This window comes from Phalacrocorax aristotelis, chromosome 4 (assembly GCF_949628215.1).
Source record: "Phalacrocorax aristotelis chromosome 4, bGulAri2.1, whole genome shotgun sequence".
In the NCBI taxonomy this organism is placed as follows: domain Eukaryota; kingdom Metazoa; phylum Chordata; class Aves; order Suliformes; family Phalacrocoracidae; genus Phalacrocorax; species Phalacrocorax aristotelis.
In genome coordinates, this window is record NC_134279.1 from 78,300,859 (window position 1) to 78,316,328 (window position 15,470).

A 15,470-nucleotide genomic window follows, 5' to 3' on the forward strand; every position below is an offset into this window, starting at 1 on the left:
CATCCAGACTCTGCCCCATTGGTAATGACCCTCTGAGCTCTGCCCTTCAGCCAGGATGGATTGCTGTGGGTCAGGAGATATTATTGCACAGAGGCCCATATGTCCCATGGATCTACCAAGGTTTGGGAGGGATACCTGGGCTGGAAGAGTTCACTCCTGAACTACCCTTCTTTCTGTGCTCTCCTGCAATGACCTGGACAAATGTCATTGGGCACCCAAAATCCCCAAGGATGAGGGTTTAGTATTTGGGTTGGTCTTTTGTAACCCAGCCTATCATGCCTCCAACATGGTGTCTAGCAGTATCTGGAGGAAAACAAGCATGGCAGTAGCCAGCTGAGCCTACAATTGCATCTTTGGATGCAGGGACTCATCCTAGGAGCCCCTTCCCTAGGGCAGGTTCTTGAACAAAATCATTGCCCTGATCCAGGACTTTGGCAGTGTTGCTTGTACACATCTAGATGCCACAGACAGATCCAGTTCCATACTCTGAGTTTGGAAGATGGCATTAGTCATTCTGCCAGGGATGGAGCCCATTCTATCGGAGGGCAAAGGATGGATTAAAGGAAGTGAAAAGCAACTACAGATCCTTTAGAGTTATTAATATCTCATCAGTGGTGACCCTTCTATCTGGGTTTTAAATGGAGAAAAGGTTATACTGGAAAACAAATTTGGGAATAGTAATTGGGAATATAGAGAATTGTCTCTGTAGCTATTACTTAACTGATTTGGAAATACTTTCAATGAGGCTGGAGTAACATCTGCAGGTATCTGCAAAGAATCCATTTTGCTGGAATATTTGAAACCGAAGGTGGCGTTTGGGCACTTGCACTAGCTGGGAAAGCAGAACAGTACAGTCAGTGCAAATGATGCTTCACAAATTATTTTGGTTTGAATGTTGTGTTATAAAACCAATTAATCCCTTCTTTACTTAGCCATATGTCTTGGGTATTGGAGGGGGAAGGGTATCAGACAGTTTTATGTGGGGCTGGAGAGAGAATTTTTTGCTAAAAAAGCTTGTTTTTCAACTTGAATAGAAATGAGTGTTTAAGAGGATCTGGATCCCTCTTATTATTGTGTTTCTCTGTGATAACCATTGCTGTAATTCACCAGGTCCCGCTTGCAGTGAAGCCCCTGCAGCAGTATTTTCTGCGTGCATCCGTGGAAGCTACAGAACCGCCACTCCATGAAGGGTCTCTTCCCTCCTCCACGCCCTTGCAGCACCCCTTTCCTCCAGGATGGAAAAATTGGTGAAGACCATTAAAATCTGACTTTTAATCCCTAGGTTTGTTGTACAGCGGGGTGTGGTTTCCAGCACAGATCTCCCCCATCATGGTTATCCCAGGAGAGCAGGGACCTGCATGCTCCCCAGCCTGTCTCGTTCGCCCTGTCAGCAGGGACACCAGCTCACGGGACAGGCTGGGTTGATGCGTTGATATTTCTGATGCCCACAGGTGCCCATCAAGCTTTCTTTCCAGTCCCTCGGATGTTCTGCCCGACCGACACCGTTGCCTCAGCAGCAGCTAAGTGGCCAAGGGCTGTCCACTTTTATCACTTTTAAAGCAAGTCAGCAAGAAACATTTAACAGATTGAGCACCCTCAGTTGCAGAAGAATCATTAGAAAAATCTTCTTTGCTTGCAGGACTGTACAGCTAGAGGTGCCAGCAAAGTTTTGCCACAAGTGTCAGTCAAAAATCACATCAAAATATTATTCACAGGTTTGGTATTTTTAATCTATCCTGCCTGGGAAATTTCTTCCCTTTACTGCTTTTCAAATAAATTAGTTTTGGGTTCTGTAAAAGAGATGGAAAAGATATGATGTTTCTTTTCTGGAAGTCAGATGGACATGTTTTTAAGCTCCCAGGCAAGCTGCATTTCACATGGGGGATGATATGCCATTTCTGTATGTGTTTTGTGTTTTAACACAACTCTCATACCTGCCTTCATGAAAGTGGTGCAGCCACTAAGTGCTTAATACGAGTTCTTGTAGCTTGTTTCAATCATCCCGATTGGGAACATTTTGGTTATAAAGGAACAAATAAGCTTGCTTTGGTCAATGACCGCTAGCAAAAGTTGAACGTTTCTGAATTAAATAATACTCAAAGTTCCAAACTGAATATTCAGTAAATGAGAGGGAAAAGAAACTTGATACATTTCTATTCTTCATTTAACCAATTTAAGAGAAATATATAAGATACAACCAGTGTGAGAGAGAGTCCACATCATGCAGTTACTCTGCAGTGGATGGCTGCCTTTCCCTAGAAAAATTCAGTGGAGAAATTCATGCCCTAAGGCCTGTATTTACTGCTTGAGGAGTAAGTTAGATATTTTAGGAATGTCATTATTTGCAGGATCAATAGTGCTATGTAGCCAGACAGCTGGCCAGGCATGGACAAATATTGTCTGCTACAACACATTTATCCATCTATCAATCTACCTCGGCACGCATTTTGCACCCATCAAACCGACAGCTATAGCAGGACCAGGAGCAACTTATTCCTAGTTTTACCACATCAGTAACAGGATTTACCTCAATTACCTTCCCACTCAAAAGCTACGTGAGCAGTTAGCTTGAACAAACATGGAAAGAGCCAAATGGATTCACCCCATCTATTTTACACAGGACCCATCAATTCCTGGGATTGTCTACCCCACATAAATGCTACCCACATCCCCCCCTGCCTCCCAGCCTCTCAACATCAAAGAACCAAGACAAAACTTTAGCAAAATATCGCATTACTTAAAGCAGAAAATGCAATTTTAGTAGAGATGGGTCAAAGTGAAAAGGATGGATACAAAATTTTCTCAAATTCACAATATTCATTGGAGGATGCAGAAAGAGTTTTTCAGAGCTACTTCAGAAAACATACAGAGTACTTCGTGTCAGCCCAAGCTGTTGCTTACTTGCTAGGAAAGCTCGATCCGGTAAAAAGCATCAGAGGGTGATGACCACAGTTCCTCGCCTCTGCACGAAGCAGGAACAACTCCGGTGAGAGGGGTGAAGCTATCGAACAAGAAATCGGTGTTAGCTGCAGATGGATCCAAAGATGGAGAAGGAAGATGTTTTGAAATGTTGAGTGAGATGTGGTTTTAAAAATCTAGGTTATTCATAGAAAAAACCCTGACACAACACACTTACTGGGCTTGTTCTGCACCAGGGTGTGCTCAGGGGGAGGATATGGACATTCATGAGCTGAAAGGTTCCACAAAGCCTGGGTGGGAGCTGGGCATGCTTTCTGGGAACCTGCCAGGGCACAGCAGAAACGTGACAGCTGATTTTTGCAGAGTAAGACAGAGGGCAACACACTCATACTTACATTGTTTACCTCCCATCAGATGGGTGGTGAAACGTGGCTGCGCTGGGGACGGGGCTGCTTGCCAGGCAGCCAGTCACTCCCTGCATCCAGTGATTGCCACCGTATCAGCCCTGCCGTCGCCTTCACCACCTGTGAGGGTCTGATTTAACGCACTCAGATGCCAGCAGCCAGGTTGCTAAAGGGCGTTGCTGGGTCGTCACCAAACCTCACCAGCCATGGGGTTGTTTTTTTCCGATACAGTGCCAAGAAGAGAAAAGACACAAGGGCTCTCAGTTTTCACCTGGCAATACTAGTTGTCACCCCTGTTGATAAACAGATGGTTTGAAAACATCCTGTTTTTCTGGAAATGGGCAAGGACTCTCCAGACAAATATATGCCATGCTTGGGGAGGTCAGTCGATGCAATGGAGGCAAAATACACAATGAGCCTTTGGTGTCTTGAAGATGATCACCTAGGGCACGTCTGGTGCAGCTCCATCCCTCCATGCCCCAAGGACAGGCTGGTCCAAATGGCACAGCTTGGGCAGTACGCAGAAGGGAGGAAGCCTCCCTGGGTCTCACACAGTGCTTCTCCAGGCTGACATGGGGCAGGAGATGGGCTGTGTCTATAGCTACGATTATTAATGTTTTAATCTAGGAATTGCCAGATTGACTTAGGAAAAGCTGGGCTATATATTGAGGATAGGAGGGGGAAAAAAGGTTGGTTTTGGTTTTGGTGGGTTTTTTTTTGGTTTTGCTTCTATTCTATTCTATTCTATTCTATTCTATTCTATTCTATTCTATTCTATTCTATTCTATTCTATTCTATTCTATTCTATTCTATTCTATTCTATATTTCTGTTCTATTCATATCCTACCTGGGGTAAATTATGGGCTAAGTTTCTTTTTCCTCCAGACATGAAGAGCAGTTGGCATCAGGCTCGGGTGAGCTGTGATTTGGTATTATCTCAAAAGAAAGCATCACTGAGCCTAACAAAAATGCTCATTTAGCAAAACGTGTAAGCATGAGTAGACCTATTGGCCTCAGTTAGTTTTAGTCTGCATCTGAAGCCAACAGACAAAAAAGGATTGCTTTAAAGTGTGGAAGAGGAATTTGAATAAAGTCAATGTAGTAAATTATCTCATGACAGGCAAATCACGCAAATTAGGTGAATGTAGTCAAACGGGGTGGGAACCATCTGACCAAGCTTTGAGATGGGTGAGGCAGTTCACTTCATGCCACTCTGGGTTCACGCTACAGACCATCAGTGGAGAGCTATGGGCTACCTCCTCCCTCATGATCCATCTCCTAATCCACGGTCCACCTCCTCCTCTGCAGTCCACCCCAAATGGAAGGAGCAGAGCCGTGGCAGAAGGCCAGTGTGGATGAGAAGGGGACACCAGGCTGACCTCGAAGGCAATCGGCAAGTGCACAGGCGATGGATGTGGGGAACTGGAGACAAGGGGAACATTGCTCCAGCTTGTGGAGATAAAGGTGTTGGATGGACATTCAGTGAGCAGATGACTTGGTCCCTGCAGCTAGGACCTTTGGTGGCTTTGCCCTCCTGCACTCTCAGATGACGTGTTCAAGGTCTCCTCCATGGCTACATCTGCCTTTTCATATGTTATAATTTACTTGTCATCTTTGACTCATTAAGACTTTTAAGATGATGACTATCTGAGATCCCACTACAACCCTAGCTCTCCATTATACAATATTTCCTTAATTTGTTTGATCATAAGGATGATGTAAATTACTTAGAAACTGGCCATTTTAAAACTTATCTTCTGAATGTCTTCATGTGTTTCATCACAGAAGGTGTGATTTTCATATTACTGCACAAAGTGTATCCAATCAAAATCGTATTTTATCACCTGAAGCTGTATGATGAGTGTTTCACTGTGGCCTTCTTTGGGACTTGGGGTCTTGTAATTCTAAACCTGTGAATAATACCAGTGATTTTCAACTGAATTCAGTATTGCAAATATTTCTGTTTGATGGTAAACGTCTCTGGGTGTTTCAGCGGTGTGTGAGGGCAGATGGCTAATAATCCTCTGCGGTACCCATGTAAGTGGTGTAACCAAGCAGAAACCCCACTGAGCCGAAGAATGCCCCTTGCTCAAGAAAAGAACTCTGCGCCTGGGTGCTTGCGATGCCCTGCGGTGGGATGTCTCGCAAGGAGGTGGGAGAGCCGTGGGTGGGAGAGCTTTCCGTGGGTTTCCTCTGTTACCCACAAGAGGTCTGACCCAAAGCTCATTCAAGGTAAAACTGCCATTTATGTTTGTGGGAATTTTAATTCATTTTCCCATTAAATGCACTCAGCATTTAGAAAAGGACACTCAGGATGTGAATGAACTTAGCTGAAGAGTTGAAGTGGTGGGACACAAAGCTCCTGGGTTTTTCCATTTCACCTCCATTTTAGGGATGACGTTAAACCAGGTTTTTCCTTGGTTTAATCCTTGCCTTGGATGAAGAGTAGGAGCATCCAGATGAATCGAGCCTGAAAGACCCCCCTGGTGTGTGTGCTAGGCTGGATGCTGATGGACAGTGTCTGAGAAGCGAGGTGGGGAGCTTACAGCGGGTCTGTATGGGTGGCAGTGTGGCACGGCACAGGTGTGAGCTGTGCACGTCTGGTTTGCACGAAAATTCATCAACACCATGCCGGAGAGGAGGCACCTGCAGGTTATCCCAGTGGATACGTGGGAGTTTCCCTACTCTGTCTGGAAACAGCAAGGGGAATTAACACTTGTCCACCCTGGGCTGTCTAAAATGAACTCCATAAAAAGCAGCTGGTTGGTGCTAGAAGCAACACATGGAGCGACGCTGGGCAGGGACGTAAGGCTCCAGTTGGCGTCTGTCGAGAACGCAGGTGTGATGCTGTGGAAACGACGGAACGTTGAAGGCGTGCAAGGCTGGTGTGCATTGCACAAATTCAGCACAGCAAGAATACCCCCACGGAACACATCCACTGCTTTTTGTAATATGCAGTTTGTTCTGACAATCACTTTTGTGCTCTTTTTATTTTTTTTCTTTTAAAATTATTTTTATTCTTTATTCTTTACCTTCAGGGTATGTTTTAATAGCAATTTCACAGTAACTCAGTTTTGGTTTTGTTTGTAATAAATGTTGTCATTGGCGTGAAAAAGGAATCCACAGGAGCAATTACTGGTCACGACAGAGTGAATAAATGAATTAATTATCTTCAGCTTTGTTATTGTTTTCTTGTGCGTAATGATGACACGGGCTGGTGCACTGACTGCAGTGGGTTTAGAGGAGAAAGAAAAATTCTCTGAAGGCCTGTGGGAGATAATTAGTTTGAACCTCCCTCCGAAAAAGGTGTATTTTTCTTTTGTGGTAACCTCAGTGGTAAGTCCTGAAGGTGAAGAGGTTCCTAGAAGACAGAAATCAGACTATCCTGGGAAGGGGGGAGAAGAATATTCTTCCTGACCTTTGCATGGGCTAAAGCAACTGTGCTTGCTCCTTTGCGGCCCAATCATTTCCCTCTCTGCCACAAGTTGCTAAAATAGGGCAGAGATATAGCCAGCCTCTGTAGTAGTTCAGCACTATAATTAGCTCCCTTTGACAGAAAATGCCCCGAGTTTGGGCTAATTACGGTCAGTTGATGTTTTTGCTATTTCTTTTCTACTTCAGAAGGAGGAGGCAGGTTCTCATGAGATCCAGGACCAGCAAGCGTCAATAACCACAGCAACAACACAAATGCCATATGCTAACTCTAGAGAAAGTACAGAAAAGTTAATTCTGACACTGAAATTATCAAAATAAAGGAGGAAATAATATCCTTGTGGTCACTTCGCTTTCCTGCCTTCAGCAAAGTTTTTTCTGCCCCTCTTCAAACCTCTCCTCCTCCCTGATTTTCTGCTTCAAAGAGTCAGGAAGGTCTTGCAGGTTTGATAGTTTCCTTCAGACTAAACAAGTTGCAGAGTCTTTTTGCGTCTGCCTAGTCCAGCTGGAGGATTTCAGCAGCATATGAATTCTTTGCTTAGGAAAGATCTGTTCTAAAGCACCTTGAACTTCCTGAGGATAAAAACCTGGTTTTGCTTAGTTGCATGGTTCTTGCTTTTCAGTCTTCAGCTAAACCTGCAAAGCTCCGGCTCCAACTAGGGCCGGTCAGTAAAACAGCCCTGGGAGAAAAGTGAAACAGTGAAGCAGCCGTGACATCTAGTGGTGCTTGTAGTTATTGCAGTACAGAGAAAAATACCACCATAAACATGGATATGACCACCAACTGATCAAAAGGACAAGCCTTCATGACCACCCTGCACCTTTCCTCTACGATGGAGCTGCAGGACAAAAATTCTGTTACCCACTGGAGGTTTGGCTCAAAGTCCATTCAAGGTAAAAGTGCCATTTATTTGGGGGGATTTTTAGTTCTTCACTGCTATTTCTCTAGATTTAACTGCAAGTCTGTGAAACAAGGCTTAGCCTCTGTGTATTCAGTTTAGGCATTTCTCTACATTTTGTAGACATTTTTAAGAACTAATCCTGAAGCAAAGAATTTCAGTAGAACATTGTCTTGGTCCTGCAAAGCATTGCACCGTGAAATTGCCGAGTCAGCAAGATTTCAGCAAAAGGGAACACCTCAAAGAAAAATCTCCTCAGGAGGGTCAAGGTGCTTTAGAACAGACCTTTCTTGAGCAAAGAAACTGCTCGAGCAGTTCCCTGTCCTAGAACTGGGGGGCCCAGGACTGGACGCACCACCCCAGATGTGGCCTCACTGGGGCAGAGCAGAGGGGGAGGAGAACCTTCCTCGCCCTGCTGCCCACGCTCCTTTCCATGCACCCCAGGACACCATTGGCCTCCTTGGCCCCAAGGGCCCGGTGCTGGCTCAGGGTCACCTCGCTGCCCCCCAGCACCCCCAGGGCCTCTCAGCAGAGCCGCTCTCCAGCAGGTCCCCCCCAGCCTGTGCTGGTGCGGGGGGTTGTTCCTCCCCAGGGGCAGGACCCTGCACTGGCTCTGGTTGAATCCCCTGAGGTTCCCCTGGGCCCAGCTCTCCAGCCTGCCCAGCTCTCGCTGGGTGGCAGCACAGCTTCTGGTGCATCAGCCGCTCCTCCCAGCTTGGTATCATCAGCGACCTTGCTGAGGGGACGCTCTGTCCCTCCATCCAGGTCACTGATGAATATGTTGACCAGGACTGGCCCCAGCACAGACCCCTGGGGAACACCACTAGTGACAGGCCCCCATCCAGACTCTGCCCCATTGATCACGGCCCTCTGAGCTCTGCTGTTAAGCTAGTTGATGTCTGGCCCTTAGACCTCAGGGCTGTATCAGTTTCCAGCTAAGCTTATGCTGAGCTACACACCACAATCCTGAAGCCTCCAGGGAAGGAGAGTTGAGTTTATCACAGAGGGAGTCATTGTTATTCTGTGGAAGTCTCTTTCAGGGCAAAGAATGAACAGCCAAACCCATTTCCTTACGACAAGTGGACAAACCGTGAGGAAAGGCTTTTCTGGTGTATGCATTTCAAGGAACCTATATCCCATTTTGCTTCCACTTCTTCCTGGATGGCAGAGGTTCCACAGGATCCTGTATCCTGCTCCAACACCAGGAGAACCCCATGCAGGGTCTCTGGGAGCAGAATTTTCCCCAAACTGCTGTTTTCCTTTTGTGAACCCCTCCCATCTTCTGGTCTGCTCCATTCCTCATGACCAGCAGGGCAACCTGATCATCTGCAAGAGCAGGTCTCCAAGACATGAACATTTCCCAGCACTGCAGAGGAGTCCCAGGTCTGACACCTGTGTTTTTAATAAACCACATCGTTGTGCTTGGCTGCCCTACCTCCAGAAGGGAGAAAGGCAGTGAGATGTGTATGGCTGCTCTGGCTGCAGCCCAGTGAACTGCTACAAAAGCCCATCAAATGTCAAGCTTTTCTTTAAGACCTGGAGCTGCTGAGGCATTTCTGGCAAAATTTACTGAATAAAATGAGTAAGCTCCGATAAGCCCCTGATATGTGACAGAGCCAGATTTGCTTCAGATCACACAGCAAAGGAGAAAAAAAAAAGTATTTAGATGAGGATAAGCGCAGGTCTTCAGCAGCTTCTCTCTTCCTGGAGAAATCCAAGCTGTGACGGACCTGAAAGGGTCAGTCTGGGACTGGCGGGCTGCGGGTACCAGTTTGGTGTCCATCCTTGGGTACTTCGCCCTAGCGTCCTTCCAATGTTGATGTTGTGACCCCGATTGGTGCCAAGCTGAAATTTGACCCCCCACCGTTTTTGAAGCACCATATAAATGTCAGGCTCTGCAGAAATACCAAGCCATGGCACTGCTTAGGGAAGAAGGGGGTAGTGTTTGTGTGCTTATTTATTTTCATTTGGCACTACTGATACTGAAAAAATATTAAAATGACTATACCAATAGCAATACCACATAAGTTTGCATGATGTTTCAGAAGCACACATCAGAATATAAAATTTGTTTGCTGAAAGCAGGATGGGGATTGCACAGAAAAGGAGCAAGTGAGATGATGCCACTAACAACCACCTTTCCCTCCCCACTGTAAACTCTCAACTGGTCCTTATATCTGCTATCTGGAGTTACACCAGAAGTCCCAGTAAGCCCATTTCTAACTAATTCCTTAGTAGATGCTCTCAGCCATAGCTCTGTTACTGCAAAAACACAGGCCATAGGGAAAAAAAAAAAGCAGGTTAAAGCACAAGTGCAGCCAATGCCTCCAGAGGGAATCTTCAACTCTGATTTTCTCTGTGCTCTTTACAAAGGAAAGGAGAGCAGTGGTCCAGCTTCTCCTGGTGACTCTCCCAGGGCTGAGATGCTGGGACTATTTTTGCTTACAACCTTTATATTAAAGTATAGAAAACCACAAACTAGTCTGTTTTTAGAAGGGCCGATACCCTTAGCTGCTGGAAGCAGGATACAGGTGAGGCCAGGGTTTAGCTTCATGCTTGAGTCCCTGCCTTGATCCCAGGGAGATGAGGGGAATGACCAATATGTTTGCACATTCTAAACTTCCAGTGATAGGAGGTGATGATGCCACTAAAGCTAACATGATGCATGAGGATTTCAAGCTGCAGGGTTGTTTCAGTGAGGGTAAGAATGGGAGACCGTGATCAAACATCAGCTGGTGCCAGGAGTCATCACTAATATGAGTAAGGGCTAAACGAGCTGAAAAGCTTGTCCCTGGTTTAGCAATCCCCTAAATACAGGCTTTCCCTCTAAGGACGGCCCTCCTGTTAAACCCTCTTGCATTTGTCAAAGGGATATCTTTTAGCTCTGGCCAGCACCAGAAGACAAACCTGTTTCTGACTCTGAGTAGGAAGTCTGGGGTGTATTTTATGCTATTAAATATCTGCCCACAAAGTCCATTCTGTTGCTGTACCAGCGGTGTTGTTTGTACTGCTGCTGGACTGAATACAACCGTAAGTTTTTTAATATGTCTGAGTTTACCGTAAGGATCAAGTGTGTGACTCCTGCCATCACCCCAAAGGATTTCTGCTTGGTGTGAAGCTCAACACACAGTTTGTGGCATAAAGGGCTGTAGTCCTAAGGCAGTGAGCAGCCAGTAGGGAAATGATGGAGCAGGTCTCTCGCTGGCACGAAAACCTCCTTGAGCAGAGCTCGGAACAGACCTTGCTACACAGAAGGGAAACACCACTTCTTATTTCCCCTTTCATATACAATCATGATTTGGAAGACTGAGGTTTGCTACTTTTTGCCATGATGTGGGTGCATGTTGCGTTACAGAGAAGTCTGCAGGAGCATGACATTCCTGACCAGTGCTTTCTTCAGCTCAGAGATACGTGCTGGCAGTCCAGGCACTTTGTATTCCCAGGAAGTTGTGCTGCAGTGAATGCTGAAGACCTCGGTGTGCAAGAAGCTTGTTTAAGTTCTGATCTTCCTTTTTGGGAAGTGGCAAGAGGTTGATGGAGTCCTACAAGCACCCACACAAATCAATGTTGCAGAAAAAGATGGCAGGAGGAACTACTGCATGGGAGCAAAGGAGGCGGCAGCTGGCTTTCTACCACTCTCTTACGATAACATTTAACAGAGACATGAATGTATTGACGGGTCAGCTATGAAAACAGTGTCTACTGAAGCTGTCAATCAAATGCAAGGCTCAAATCCCTAAGTAACTGGTGGCAGCGTTTAACCTCCGGCTGTGCAAATGTGAACGTGAACAGCAAATACCCTGTGATACATGCTGGCAGTGGGATTCCCCTGGTGATCGTTTTACATTGTCACTCTCTGGCAAAGCAGTAACAGGGCTCAGAGTCATTTGACATGACTATGGGGTAGAAAAAAGTGTTAAAGGCTTTATTCAAGAAAAGCAACCGTACTTCAGTTTTATGCTATAATGGACCTGTGTGGTCTGCAGCCCCCATTATTTCACAAGCTTGGAACCAAGCCTTTCCCCAACCACCACATTAGCCCGCCTGACCCTGCCTCTCTTATTTAGCGACAGATTTCACTGGGTTCAAAATACTTTTGGGTGGGAGTCAGGTCCAGCTTCAAACACCTCCTGCAGATATACCCACCGTGGGCGCCCTCCACATGTGTGGGTTTCTAAGCTCTTGTTGAGCTTAGTGGAGATTGTCCAGCACTGCGAGGGCTTCAAGAGAGCAATTCAACCCTCTCCTTGCAGCAGACACCTATAGACAGCATGGGAACTGCTCCCTTGTCTCTGCTGACTGCATGGACTAGGTTTCCACTGGCACAATGAGAGCTGGGACGACACACGTACACACCCGTCATGCAGATACCTTCAGGTGGTTGAATCTGGACCTGAATTTCAGCCTTAGCTGCATACCGTTCAGAGAGCAAAGATTCATATTAGGTGTCTAAATATAGGTGTCTAGAGCCATGTGGGGTGCCCTGGGGTATCTGAGACCTCTGTGGAGGACTGGCTAATGGGATAGAGAACTTAAGGGAAACCCAAGCTTTCCTGGAAAGAAGGGAGCAGGACAGGGTGCCGCAGGGCAGCTCAGCCTGCACTAGACACCAGTCCACAAGCAAGTGAATTGAGCTGCAGTTCAACTGTCTTCTCTGTTATTTGCAGCAAGGCCAAGGTCAGTATGAAACCCAGAAGTGGAGATAAATGGATTCATACATGGAAATGTGCATATGGAACAGAGGGTACTGTGTGAGTTAATGGGTGAGTTCCTCACGTGGATGAGGAAGATGGAGGCTGGCACTTGCTGTATCCATCAAGGCCTTGTGGAGAAGAGAGACACAGGCGGGTTGGTGCAGTTGACAACTATATCTTGGTGTTTCTAAGTGCCAGTGCCTGAAGCACAGCCAGTTTTTATTCTGTGGTATAATATCCAACCTGGACTCTGGGGTGTAAACAGGACACCCTGAAAAATCTGGATGTCTAAGTGCTAGTAAATCTAGACACTTAAGGGGTTGGTGATTTATTTGCATTGCGCATTTTTGGCTGATGGTGCAAGTAAACAAAGCATTAGCAATGACTTCTCTCATGGAGAAGAAACCAAGGCTGGGAGAGATTGAGTGATTTCAGTGATGACACAGAGGGAGCCTGCAGCCACCAAGCACCACACCCAGGTCCCTCAGCTGCCCACCCACTATCTCAAAGAAGAGAGAAACGTTTTACCATTCGCTTTGAGGAAGTATGAAAAGAAGTTGCATTTTGTGCATTTAGTGAATGTCCCTTTCATCTAAAGATCTATAAAAGGGAAAATGTTAGCAGACAGTATGTTTTTCTCTTCTGCTAGAGCTGAAACTCCTTGGGTAGGTAAACATTAACACAATGTTCCTCTGGGCTTTTTATTAGCAAAAGGTTGAGTCCTCTGTAGAGGGACACTAAGCAGAAAGTCCTGTGTTTAATATCGTGAAGTTCTGCTTTTGAACAGAATTAAAGCCCAACTATGAGTAAGAAAGCAAGAAAAATGTTTTCCCTAGAATTCAGTCTGTCCCTGCATTTGTGATTTTTGTAAGATTCAGTTCCAGGATCTGTGTTGCGCTTAAAATGAACTTGCTTACTTAAAAATGTGTTGGGGAGAGACTCCACCCCCTATCTGACCTTTGGGCTTTCTGCAATGGTTGAAAATTATTGTTCTTAGATTAAATCCCCAAATTTTTCATAATTTTGTCTTAATCCTTTGGCTGAGCCAGCACTGGGTCTGTCCTGAACTTTGTAAGGCAGCCCCTGTCATTGATACCTGAGTGTTGCTAATTGCTGTATTGTTTCTCCCTGGACTGAATGGTTTCTTTCTAGGCAGATGATTAAATCAGCTAAATTAATGTCAGTGGGACAGAGTGTTCTCTGGCAGGAACCAAATCATTGCGTTAAACCAAATGAAAAGAGGTTTATTTTTCTCAATTCCATGTACGTCTGTCCAATTATATACTGTACAGCTGGTTTCCGTACCCTGAAACTTTTACTGTCAGGGTGATAATGACTTGCATCAATATTAAGATTCAAAAGACTCTATATGCATTCAGGTTTTGAATGCAAATGACTGAAGAGATGTTTCTGCTACTGAGATTTGAAAAAAAAACACAACCCAACAACCCAAAGCCCCTCAACTTGCATGATCCTACTAAAAACAGTAAAAAATTGCGGTTGTCCTTATTTTGTCATATTGTTTGACTTCATGGCTGAGTTATTTTAAGTGCATTTGATATCCAACAGATGGACTTCTGACACTACATAGCTTAACATAAAAAGGAGAGAAAGAAGAACCCACTCTATCATTTGGCTGGGGTCAAATGCTCCAGATCTCCCTGTTGACAGGACTGGGACTCTTCTCTGACCCCTGGCAGCGGGACAGTCCTGCCTGTCACTGCCACCTATGCAGCAAAGTGAGGGGGATCACTTAGAAACAGTTGGGGTTCTTATTGATCCCTTTCATTTTCTGCTATCCAGTCAGTCTCTCTCATTTCTTTTGTGTGTTATTTTCTAGATCAGCTTCTCTCCCTCCCGCTCCTGAAAATAGAGTTTTGTTGAGAAACTGCTAAAAGCAAAGTCTCCCTGTATACAGAATGAATGCATCTAACTCAAATTCTATAATCTCCACAAGAGTCTTAGTGAAAGCCTCAGGTCAAGGGAAAATTGATTTGGAAATGGATCCAGGTATAAATCTTTTAGACGTGCGTGGGTTCCTTATAAAATCAGTCTGTACGTCCTCCTAAGGGGATCATATATACCTCATATGAAGCTGAACATTCGGTTGCTTCATTTATTTATTACGCTTTCATTCCGGCCTCAGTTTTATGGCCATGAAGGGAATGAAATAATCAGAATGAAACCAGAGTATGACTTTGCGTGTTCACTTTTGTCCTAAAAGAACACTTTGTCTTTTCTTGCCCCATGCCCACACGCCTCTGCCCACAGACACACAAGTATATGCACTGTTGTTTCTGAAGGCAGCTGATGGCATAGATGATGGACTGACCTGTGTCTGAAGCTCATGTGTAGAAATTAAAGCATTTTAAAACCACTTGTGGGAAGCCTCACTGTAGAGTTCAGTGGCTCTTGTGACACTGATCTAAGGTCAATTTACTCATGGCTGCAAGAATTGCGCATTTTCTAATAAAGGAGCTGATTTCACGGCTTTCCCTGGTTTTTCTAACTTTCCTGCAGGTCCCGGGTACGGACATATCCTCTGTTTGCTCTGGAGATGCCTCTCCTATAATCACTGTCCCTGAAACATGCTCTTTTTTTGTGAATGTTTACCTAAACTCCCTTGTCAAAAAAATGAGCCTTTCTTGTGGTTCATTAACCATTTTCTCTTCCGGAACAAAGGCCCCCTGATGCTTAGCAGAAAGAAAATGCAGCTGTTAAGAATCTCTGTAGGGAGGAAAGAAAAGACTAATTATTGTTTCAGAACTGTGTTGTTTGATTTATTCAAATACACTCTTTTTCCTGCCCCAGGTGAGTAAACTGACAATGGTGGATGAGAAAGAGGATTGTCTGTTCACCGTTTTTAAAAAATTATTTAATCTCAAACCATTTAGCCCCAATAAAACAGCAAATGCTCAGGACTGCTGCTTATCAGGCTGGCTATTACGGCCGAGTCACTCTTCTTGGGACCATTGTCTGTGTCCTCCTTGTGTCATCCTCGTGCCTCACAGCATTCACTTAATGCCCCCCCCACCCCCACCCCCGTCAGGACAGGGGTTTTGCTCTCTTTCTACAGCACTTCATACAAACTGATAACATACAAGGTCAGGTTTTAGAGAAGG